Source organism: Cervus canadensis, chromosome 22, assembly GCF_019320065.1.
Source record: "Cervus canadensis isolate Bull #8, Minnesota chromosome 22, ASM1932006v1, whole genome shotgun sequence".
Classification (NCBI taxonomy): Eukaryota; Metazoa; Chordata; class Mammalia; order Artiodactyla; family Cervidae; genus Cervus; species Cervus canadensis.
The window spans coordinates 45956415-45968667 of NC_057407.1; the positions used below are offsets into that span (position 1 = coordinate 45956415).

The 12253-nt window shown below is 42.9% G+C and overlaps 1 long non-coding RNA gene across 1 annotated transcript; it reads right to left on the reverse strand.

Annotated features, from left to right (window-relative positions):
* Nucleotides 1-5146: 5146 nt before the first annotated feature.
* On the reverse strand, nucleotides 5147-8120 carry LOC122425083. Its single transcript, XR_006264686.1, has 2 exons — nucleotides 7375-8120; nucleotides 5147-6010 (listed from the first exon to the last, which is right to left on the reverse strand). It is a non-coding gene; the product is annotated as an uncharacterized LOC122425083 (long non-coding RNA).
* Nucleotides 8121-12253: the final 4133 nt, after the last annotated feature.

Genomic DNA, 12253 nt, shown 5'->3' on the forward strand with positions numbered 1-12253 from the left:
GCTGCCGTTTCCTCCTCCAGGGAATCTTCCCAACCCAGGGATCAAACCCATGTCTCTTATGTATCCTGCACTGGCAGGCAGATTCTTTACCACTAATGCCACCTAGGAAGCCCTATGATGGGGGCCTTTCACACACTGTATACTCAAATTCTCCTGAAATTAAGCATCTGCTTCACATTGCTCCAGCCCAGCTCCCCTTTTGTAATTACACATATAGATACTGAAACCAAACAGAAACAGCTAGATAGCAACAGCAATCCAAAAGGAAAAACTAATATGTTTGAAAACATATGAATTTGTTGGAATCAATTCATATTCATTGTTGTGTTGCACTAGTCACTTAAAAGGCCTTTGTATAATAACTAAGATTTATGAGACCTTAATATGTGCTAGAAACTATGCTAAGGCTTTATAAGCATCATTGCTCTTCATCTTCATTTCTTAGGTAGGTACTCTTATGTTCCCCATTTTACAAGTGAGAATACTGAACCTCAAGAAGTTTAGATGTAATATGAGGCCACAGAGCTAGAAAAGCCTATTAACCAACATCTGTACAGTTTCTCCTGGGAGCTGAAAAGCATTTTCAACACCATGGAAACATGACAGAGAATTCCCGGCCTCCACAGCCCACAGCCTTTGCTGCACTGCTCAGTCCTCCTGTGTTTCCCCAGCAATTGTCTGAACTGCCTGATGTCATGGTATTTGCCGTCCTCCTCCTGTCCCTCCTAGATTCATGCTCTACTCATCCTACTATCCCAATGGTGTCTTCCAAAATCTCCTAAATCCCATGGCCCCCAAAGAAAGGTGTGAATAATTGGCACCGGAGACCTACCTGTTTGTAGACTTTGTCTGTAGAAACTGATGTGGGTTTCTAGCCCCCACATTACTACATTACCCCTACCATGGTTTGGCCTCAGGCCAAACAACAGGGAGGGACCATAGCCTCACCCATCAACAAAAAATTGGATTAAAGATTTACTGAGGATGGCCCTGCCCATCAGAACAAGACCCAGATTCCCACACAGCCAGTCTCTCCCATCAGGAAGCTCCCACAAGCCTCTTACACTTCTCCATCAGAGGGCAGAAAGAATGGAAACCACAATTATAGAAAACTAACCAGACTTATCACATGAATCACAGCCATGTCTAACTCGATGAAACTATGAGCCATGCTGTGTAGGGCCACCAAGACATCATGGTGGAGAGTTCTGACCAAACGTGGTCCACTAGAGAAAGAAATGGCAAACCACTTCATATGCTTGCCTTGAGAACCCCATGAACAGTATGAAAAGGCAAAAAGATAGGACACTGAAAGATGAACTCCCCAGGTCAGTGGGTACCCAATATTCTACTGGAGAACAGTGGAGAAATAACTTCAAAAAGAATAAAGAGATGGAGTCAAAGCAGAACAACTCCCAGTTGTGGATGTGACTGCTGAGGGAAGTAAAGTCTGATGCTGTAAAGAACAATATTGCACGGGAACCTGGAATGTTAGGTCCATGAAAGAAAAAGTGAAAGTGAAGTTGCTCAGTCATGTCTGTCTCTTTGCAACCCCATGGACTGTAGCTACCAGGCTTCTCTGTCCATGGCATTTTCCAGGCAAGAGTACTGGAGTGTGTTGCCATTTCCTTCTCCAGGGGATCTTCCTGACCCAGGGATTGAACCCAGGTCTCCCGCATTGCAGTCAGACGTTTTACCGTCTGAGCCACCATGAATCAAGGTAAACTGGAAGTGATCAAACAGGAGGTGGCAAGAATGGACATCAGCATTTTAGGAATCAGTGAACTAAAATGGACCAGAATGGGTGAATTTAACTCAGATGACCATTATAGCTACTACTGTGGGCAAGAATCCCTTAGAAGAAATGGAGTAGCCCTCATAGTCAACAAAAAAAGTCTGACATGCAGTACTTGGATGTATCTCAGAAATGACAGAATGATCTCTGTTAATTTCCAAGGCAAACCATTCAATATCACAGTAATCCAAGTCTGTGCCCCAACAACTAATGCCAAAGAAGCTGATTTTGAACAGTTCTATGATGACCTACAAGACCTTCTAGAACTAATACTAAAAAAAAAAACCACATCCTTTTCATCATAGGGGACTGGAATACAAAAATAGGAAGTCAAGAGATACACGGAGTAGCAGGCAAGTTTGGCCTTGGAGTAAAATATGAAGCAGGGGAAAGGTTAACAAGAGTTTTGCCAAGAGAACACACTGGTCATAGCAAACACCCTCTTCCAACAACACAAGAGAAGCCTCTACACATGGACATCACCAGGTGGTCAATACCAAAATCAGATTGATTATATTCTTTGCAGCTGAAGATAGAGACGCTCTATACAGTCAGCAAAAACAAGACCGGGAGCTGACTGTGGCTCAGATCATGCACTCCTTATTGCAAAATTCAGACTTAAATTGAAGAAAGTAGGGAAAACAAACCACTAGACCATTCAGGTATGACTTAAATCAAATCCCATGTAATTATACAGTGGAAGTGACAAATAGATTCAAGGAGTTAGATCTGATAGACAGAGTGCCTGAAGAACTATAGAAGGAGGTTCATGACACTGTATACAAGGTGGCGATCAAAACCACGCCCAAGAAAAAGAAATCAAAAAGGGAAAATGGTTGTCTGAGGAGGCCTTACAAATAGCTGAGAAAAGAAGAGACGCGAAAGGTAAAGGAGAAAAGGAAATATATCCCCATGTGAATGCAGAGTTCCGAAGAATAGCAAGGAGAGATAAGAAAGCCTTCTTCAGGGATCAATGCAAAGAAATAGAGGAAAACGATAGACTGGGAAAGACTAGAGATCTCTTCAAGAAAATTAGAGATACCAAGGGAACATTTCATGCAAAGATGGGCACAACAAAGGACAGAAACAGTATGGACATAACAGAAGCAGAAGAGATTAAGAAGAGGTGGTAAGAATTCACAAAACTGTACAAAAAAGGTCTTAATAACCCAGATAACCATGATGGTGTGATCACTCACTTAGAGCCAGACATTCTGGAATGTGAAGTCAGGTGGGCCTTAGGAAGCATCACGATGAACAAGGCTAGTGGAGGTGTTGGAATTTCAGCTGAGCTATTTCAAATCCTAAAAGATGATGCTGTGAAAGTGCTGCATTCAATATGCCAGTGAATTTGGAAAATTCAGCAGTGGCCATAGGACTGGAAAAGGTCAGTTTTCATTCCAATCCTAAAGAAAGGCAATGCCAAAGAATGTTCAAAGTACCACACAAGTGCATTCATCCCACATGCTACCAAAGTAATGCTCAAAATGCTCCAAGCTAGGCTTCAACAGCACGTGAACCAAGAACTTCCAGATGTTCAAGCTGGATTTAGAAAAGGCAGAAGAACTGGAGATCAAATTGCCAACATGTGTTGGACCATTGAAAAAGCGAGAGAATTCCAGAAGAACATCTACTTTATTGATTTTGCCAAAGCCTTTGACTGAGTGGATCACAACAAACTTTGGAAAATTTTTAAAGAGATGGGAATACCAGACCACCTGACCTGCCTCCTGAGAAATCTGTATGCAGGTCAAGAAGCAACAGTTACAACTGGACATGGAACAATGGTCTGGTTCAAAACTGGGAAAGGAGTACGTCAAGGCTGTATATTGTCACTCTGCTTATTTAACTTATATGCCGAGTACATCATGTGAAATGCTGGGCTGGATGAAGCACAAGCTGGAATCAAGATTGCCGGGAGAAATGTCAATAACCTCAGAGATGCGATGACACCACCCTTATGGCAGAAAGTGAAGAGGAGCTAAAGGGTCTCCTGATGATAGTGAAAGAGACTGAAAAAGCGGGCTTAAAACTCAACATTCAAAAAACAAAGATCATGGCATCTGGTCCCATGACTTCATAGCAAATAGATGGGGAAACAATGGAAACAGTGACAGGCTTTATTTTCTTGGACTCCAAAATCACTGCAGATGGTAACTGCAGCCATGAAATTAAAAGATGCTTGCTCCTTGAAAGAAAAGCTATGAAAAACCTAGACAGCAATTAAAAAGCATAGACATTACTGTCCCGAAAGTAGTCCATGTTGTCAAAGCTGTGGTTTTTCCAGTAGTCATGTATGGATGTGAGAGTTGGACCATAAAGAAAGCTGAGCACTGAAGAACTGATGCTTCTGAATAGGGGTGTTGGAGAAGACTCTTGAGAGTCCCTTGGACTGCAAGGAGATCCAATAAGTCAATCCTAAAGGAAATCAGTCCTGAATATTCATTGGAAGGACTGATGCTGAAGCTGAAACTCCAATACTTTGGCCACCTGATGCGAAGAAGTGACTCATTTGAAAAGACCCTGATGTTGGGAAAGATTGAAGGCAGGAGGAGAAGGAGATGACAGAGGATGAGATGGTTGGATGCCATCACCGACTCAATGGACATGAGTTTGAGCAGGCTCCAGGAGTTGGAGATGGACAAGGGAAGCCTGGCGTGCTGCAGTCCATGGGGTCCCGAAGAGTCAGACACAACTGACCAACTGAACTGTAGACAAAGGTATCTGCCACTGGGATAATCTCATCTCACTTTAAACCACATTTCCCCAAGCACAACCCCACCTGGGTAGACACACATCCACACCTGCCATAACTGCTGGTCAAAGGGAAGCCAAGGCAGGCCTGAGTCTGGTATGACTTCTCTGAGCGCTCATCTAAGAAAAGCTGTCAAGAGGCCAGATCGCCTCTGACCATGCCTTCTGAAGTATGGCCAGAGTTCCCTGGCTTCCTGCACCTGCATGGCTCTCAGACTTGAGAAAAGGAAGAGTCTCAGGTCTAAGTAAGGAGAAAAGAGCCCTGAGTGAAACCGCCCCTCTCTTGCAGTCCATGTGAGCATTACTCCCCTTCACATCTCTCACCACCATCCCTGGATTCCCTTAACTCTTAGAACAGTGACTGCTCTACCACTCCATGGCAGCCTGGCCCTCACCCATGGAGTTTTAACTGCTCTGTCCACTTACTGGCAGGGCACAAGGCTTCTCAAAATTTACCACAACACCCCATTATCCAGAACTGAGTCTCAGCTAAAGGAGGGTCCTAGCCTCAGTGACTGCTTGGGTTGGAATAGAAAGTAATTTTTACTGAATGTGTCTGTAAGGTGAGTGCAAAGAAAAACACAGCAAATCGTGCAATCAGGCAAGAAAAGGGAAATTTATTAGAGGGAAACAAGAGGGTGACTGGCCCTTAAGAACCAGCGTCCTCCCTTTCTTACAGGGTCTTTCTTACACCCCACCAATGAAAAATTCTCTAAAGTGACAGTTAATTTTTGTCCTGTAGTTGAGTCCTGTGGTCACGTAGCAGGAGGTCTGGAATCTGGTGGTCGTGTAGCTTTGAGAAGGTAGGCGCCAGTGAGAAAACAGAATGTCATTTGGGCAATTTGCTCAGTCTCAAGGATCACTGTGATTTTATTCTTTGTTTTCGAGCTCAACATAATGAGCCATCTTAACAATGAGATCCATGTGGGCCCTATCAGTGTCCAGTGACCATAACCATTGATAAAGATTCTGTCCTTGACCAAACTCTAGCCAGGCTCCTCTAAGCCCTTTCTCGGCTAGGCCTTTGAAACGTCACCTATAAATGTTAGGGAACCGCAAGTCCATGTGCCAAATGCATAGTGAAGCCAAACAATACCAAAATCTCAAAGTCTGGAAGAGAGAAAGGTTTATTGCACAGCCAAGCAAGGAGATGGGTGGCCCAGGCCTTAAAAACCCCAAGCTCCCCAAAAGTTCTCAGCAAAGCCCTTTTATAGGAAAGGTAAGGGAGGGGCGTGGTTAGTTGCTGCAGACTTCTTGATGTCAAATTCTTTGTTCTAGAGGGCAGGTCATGATCAGGTGAAGATGTTCCTGTAAATCTCTACCAGACGAATGTTATTCGCGGGAAATACTCTCTCAGAGGCCTATTCCTTTCCAAGGCAAGGCAGTGGAAGCTACTGTAAGGGAGAAATCATGCCGCTATTTGTTTTTCTTATCAGCAACCCAGCTTCCACATTGGAATGACTGTGAAAAGAGAAGGAAAAGCAGAAGAACTATAAGCAGAAATGAACAAGATGGAGAGCTATAACCAGAGAAGTCAGCCTTGCCACTGCTGAGTTAATTACACACATACATCCCAAAGAAAAAGATCTAAGAGCAACAGAGCCTCCCTCAGTCCATGGCCAGAAGTACTGGTTTACCCCAAACATAGAGCACAGAAGAAATCATTGGCAGCATATCCCCACTTCACATAAGTGAAAGTCACTCAGTCGTGTCCGACTCTTTGCAACCCCATGAACTATACAGTCCATGGAATTCTCCAGGCCAGAATACTGAAGTGGGTAGCCTTTCCCTTCTCCAGAGGATCTTCTCAACCCAGGGATCAAACCCAGGTCTCCTGCATTACGGACAGATTATTTACCAGCTAAGCTATAAGGGAAGCCACTTCACATAAGCCCACCAGCAAATCTACCCCAATCCTGGTCAGCCACAAGCCATCAAAAAGGAGAATCTGAATGCACAGACTGAGCTCACTGTGAGCCAGGAAATGTTAACGGAGGATGGTCAGTGCGTCTGGTGGAAGACTATCAAAGATAAATTGCCCAAAGCTTCCCGCCAGTAGGGAAAAAAAATCTTGAAGTTATCTTTGTTGCTAGGAGACATGGAGCTATAGGAATGACAGGAAGATTGTAGGGAATTCCTGGTGGTCCAGTGGTTAGGACTCCATGCTTTCACAGGCCTGGGTTCAATCCCTGGTTGAAAAGTAAGATCCCACAAGTTGCATGGCACAACAAAAGAAGAAAACAGCAGATGGCCATCAGAGAGGTCGGCCACAGATATCTTTTGGGTACTTGCTCCCTTTCCACAGGGTGGGGCCCCAGCAGCCTCACTGCATTGTGTGAACCACCCTACCCTCAGAGGAGAGTAGGCCAGAAGTCAGCACTTAAACTGGACAGTTCAGATAGTCTTTCCTAAGAATATGGAATCAAACCTGGGAGATTATGATTGGACTGGTTCCTAGAATGGAGTTATAAATGTGGGACCTGTAGCAAATTCTGCCCTGTGCCTGGGGATGAAGAAATCAGGAATTCAAAGAGGGGAGAAGAGATGGAAGGTGCAAAGCCTGCTTAGACAGAGCCTGAGTGCTGCATGAGGTTCTGACTGGGTTTCCAGACTCCAGACACCTCTGCTGGAATCTCACCCTTGGGTGCCAGGATACACTCAGGAGTCATAATGAATTAAGTATATCTGAGTTAATTCAAGTGGGTCTCTGCTATTCTTGGGTCTCTGCTATTCTTAAACAGATCCTAAATAACATACTTAGCAAGTCATTGGTCAATGCAAATGTCTCAGAACTGAACAACTCAGGTAAAATGACACCCACATACCTTTCTGGAGGGAAGCAGGCAGTCCTCAAGCAAATCGGCGGGGGTGGGGGAGGTCAACTGGTTATACTGTTACTTCACTTTCAGAAAAAAATACAAAGTTGTGAAAGAACACTATGTGTAAGTTTATTTTTACACATCTATCCTTTCTGTGAGCTACATTATGGCCCTTTTCAAAAAACTCCTGAACATCTAACGAAGTGCCAGACACCTGACGACCCTGAGCCCTGAGTTAGAAAGAATGGCCCATTACTCACCCTTCAGCACCTAGTAGGTGCTGAATAATAATAATAATGTTCAATTAACAACAGGCGAAAACCCTAAATGCTTGTTGAGTTAATGAATAAAGGAGGAAATAAATGGGAAAACAGAAGTTACCAAAAGTCAGAAAATCATAACTCTCTTGGCTGGGAGGACTCAAAAGCCACTTCCAGCCCAGAGCAGATCTGTTTACTTTTTCCTACACTTCTTGCTTTCCTCTCATGGTATAATCTGTTTAGAAGTTCCTCTTTTCTGCTGGCTAGTTAAGAGTCCTTAGTCCCACCCTTCCTTGTTATAATCCTCTCAGGTGCCTTGAGCCCCTTCCTGCTAAATGGTGTTTTGGGGAAATAAATAGGACAAAATTTATATACATATACATACACACATATATATGCATATTACATATAAATATATAATATTTCCAACACACACACACATATGTATAGGTGTGCATGTTAAGAGGAAAAGTTAAAATTTTACATAACCTCCTGCTCCTTCGAGCCTCTGTAACTAAGCTTGCTCCTTGCAAAGTCTGGATCACGTAGGTCATGTAGTCTCAGAAAGTGGGGACTTCCAATACTAGGAACTGGAGTTTAACTCTCACCCTTGTCCTGCTCTTTGCAAATGCCCAGCCCCTGCAAACCTGCTTGATCATGCCTGTCCATGTAAAGGTGAGGCATCCCCCTCCCCATCTTGACTGCTATTCCTGTGTGTGTGAAACCCCTTAGTTTAAACCAGCCTATTAACAGCTAGTGTTGCCCACTACAGTCTGTCTATAAAATCTCTGTAACCACTTTGTTCAGGGCTCAGAGCCTGGAGTGTTAACTCCTCTGGGCCCGCCGGCATAGTAAACCTGAGTTCTCCAACTCTCTTGAGCATGGTGCTTGGTTTCTCGAGTACTGGTTTCTGCAACACATGTGTCAGGAATGAGATAATGAAACCATAGTTACGGTCATTTCCCTACATTTTGACTTTGTCTTTACAATGATTCTGGATAAGGCATCTTTGCATATTGTGGAAGCTCTGACCACAGTTTGGTAAATTAAGTTTGATTTGTGCCTGTTAGTCTCTTGTATTACATAAACCTTATCAAGAAATGAGAATAAAGAAAAAAATCCTTAACACCCTACCAACCTTTTAAATTTCTCCTGTGCTGAGGGAACTTTTTGGGGTAATAGAAATTTTCTATGTCTCAATTATATAACTATATTCATTTGTCAAAACTCGCCAAACTGTATATTTAAAAGTATGAATTAACTGTCTATAAAGTATATCTCATTAAGCCTAACCAAAATCCAAAGCCTGTCTTTATGCCCAATGTACATATCATTTTCTTAGTATCTATCTCCATGTAATTATTTAAAAGTAACTTCTATATTGCTACACTGTCTGAAGATGTGATTCTGAGAAAGGACAGGGCCTCTAACCACTGGATGAAAAGTGTGATCAAACCAGTGAGATCCTAACATCTGGTCAGATCAGCATTCTTTAAACTCTTGTGTTATCAAAATCGTTAATTAGAAAATTAATTCAAAAGCACCCCACCCCCAGGACTTCCCTAGTGGTCCAGCGGTTAAGTCTCTGCACTGCCAATGAAGGAGGCTCAGGTTCAGTCACTGGTCAGGGAACTAAGATCCCATATGCTGCCCAGCTTGGCCAAAACATAAGATGACAATGACAATAATCAAATTAAATATAAAAAAGCACCATCCCTTACAAACGACTGATAGGGGACATGGAGCAGCTGTGAACACGTTGAGGGCAGGCATGGTAACTGATCAGGAACAGGCTCTCTTCTAATTCAGGAGCTACAGCAAGTCACTGTTGGGCTTCTCTTCTTCCCTCCAGTGTTTCCCAGTGTGATGCCAACAAGATCACCCCATGTCTAATTTACAGACACACCCAGAGACCTGCCCTCAAAGGCACAAGCTCAAGTCACTTCTGTACCAACATACTTGAGTAGGCACTAAAGTTAAACAGTGACATGGATGGGAATGGCAAAGAAACCCAAACAGAAAAACCACATCCCCTTTCAATCATGTTCTTGTCACTGATTATTTTCCTGCTGTATAGCTTGGTTGCACAAGATCCTGATAATGGTCACTATCGAGGTAATAGAAATCCAAGGCTAGATGCCCCACAGTGAACTTTGCTACTGGCCCCACCAAAGGGCCCTCCTGAAATTCTGAAAGTAATCATTGGATACTTTTCATGGTTACTTCCTCCCACAGACTTTGCATTTCCTCTACTTTTTGAATTACGATAGCCCTTCTTGTTGTAATGCCATCCTCCTAAAACCCAAAATATTCTACCAATTCTTCCAACTCTAGTATCCCTAGAAGGCAAGAGTGGACTGACGGTAGGCCAAAACTGGGCATGATAAAGAAATACTGGGACTTCCCTGGTGATCCAGTGGCTAAGACTCCGTGCTCCCAATGCAGGGGGCCCAGGTTCAATCCTTGGTCGGGGAGCTAGATCTCACATGCTGCGACTGAGAGTTCACATGCTGCAACAAACAGCCAGAAAATAAATAAATAAATAAAAAAGGAACAAATACTACTGGGGTTCCCTAGTGGCCCAATGGTTAGGATTCTAGGCTTTCACTACCTTGGCCTGCGTTCAGTCCCTGGTCAGGGAACTGAGATCCAGTAAGCACCATGATGCAGTCAAAAAAAGAAAAAGAAAAAGGAACAAACACTACCATTTCATACCAGGGGAAAGTGAAGGTGTTAATTGCTCAGTCGTGTCCAACTCTTTGTGTGACCCCAGGAATCTATACATGGACATCAGCAGATGGTCAATACCAAAATCAGATTATATTCTTTGCAGCCAAAGATGGAGAAGCTCTATACACTCAGCAAAAATAAGACCAGGAGCTAAGTATGGCTCAGATCATGAACTCCATATTGCCAAATTCAGACTTAAAATTGAAGAAAGAGGGAAAACCACTAGACCATTCAGGTATGACCTAAACCACATACCTTATGATTATAAAGAAGTGACAAACAGATTCAAGGGATTAGATCTGACAGAGTGCCTGAAGAACTATGGATGGAGGTTCATGACATTGTATAGGAGGCAGTGATCAAGACCATCCCCGAGAAAAAGAAATGCAAAATTGCAAAATGGTTGCCTGAGGAGGCCTTACAAAGAGCTGAGAAAAGGAGAGAACCTAAAGGCAAAGGAGAAAAGGAAAGATGTGCCCATTTGAATGCAGAGTTCCAAAGAATAGCAAGGAGAGATAAGAAAGCCTTGCTCAGTGATCAGTGCAAAGAAATAGAGGAAAACAATAGAATGGGAAAGACTAGAGATCTCTTCAAGAAAATTACAGATACCAAGGGAACATTTCATGCAAAGATGGGCACAATAAAGGACAGAAATGGTATGAACCTAACAGAAGCAAAAGATATTAAGAAGAGGTGGCAAGAATACACAGAAGAACTATACAAAAAAAATCTTCATGACCCAGACAATCACGATGGTGTGATCACTCACCTAGAGCCAGACATCCTGGAATGTGACGTCAAGTCGGCCTTAGAAAGCATCATTACGAACAAAGCTAGTGGAGGTGATGGAATTCCAGTTGAGCTATTTCAAATCCTGAAAGATGATGCTGTGAAGGTGCTGCACTCAATATGCCAGCAAATTTGGAAAACTCCGCAGTGGCCACAGGGCTGGAAAAGGTCAGTTTTCATTCCAACCCCAAAGAAAGGCAATGCTAAAGAATGTTCAAACTACTACACCATTGCACTCATCTCAAACTCTAGCAGAGTAATGCTCAAAATTCTCCAAGCCAGGCTTCAACAGTACATGAACCATGAAATTCCAGATATTCAAGCTGGATTTAGAAAAGGTAGAGGAACCAGAGATCAAATCGCCAACATCTGCTGGATCATTGAAAAAGCGAAGGAGTTCCAGAAAAACATCTACTTCTGTCTTATTGACTATGCTAAAGCCTTTGATTGTGTGGAACACAACAAACTGTGGAAAATTTTTAAAGAGATGGGAATACCAGACTACCTGAACTTCCTCCTGAGAAATCTATGTAGGTAAAGAAGTAACAGAACTGGACATGGAACAACAGACTGGTTCCAAATCGGGAAAGGAGTATGTCAAGGCTGTATATTGTCACCCTGCTTATTTAACTTACACGCAGAGTACATAATGAGGAATGTTGGACTGGATGAAGCATAAGTTGGAATCAAGATTGCCAGGTGAAATATCAATAACCTCAGATACAAAGATGATACCACACTTATGGCAGAAAGCAAAGAACTAAACAGCCTCTTGATGAAAGTGAAAGAGGAGAGTGAAAAAGTTGAACTAAAACTCAACATTCAGAAAACTAAGATCATGGCATCCGGTCCCATCACTTCATGGCAAATAGATGGGGAAAGAATGGAGACAGTGAGAGACTTTATTTTTTTGGGCTCCAAAATCACTGCAGATGGTGACTGCAGCCATGAAATTAAAAGACACTTGCTCCTTGGAAGAAAAGCTATGACAAACCTAGACAGCGTATTAAAAAGCAGAAACATTACTTTGCCAACAAAGGTCTGTCTAGTCAAAGCTATGATTTTTTTCAGTAGTCATGTATGGATGTGAAAGTTGGACCATAAAG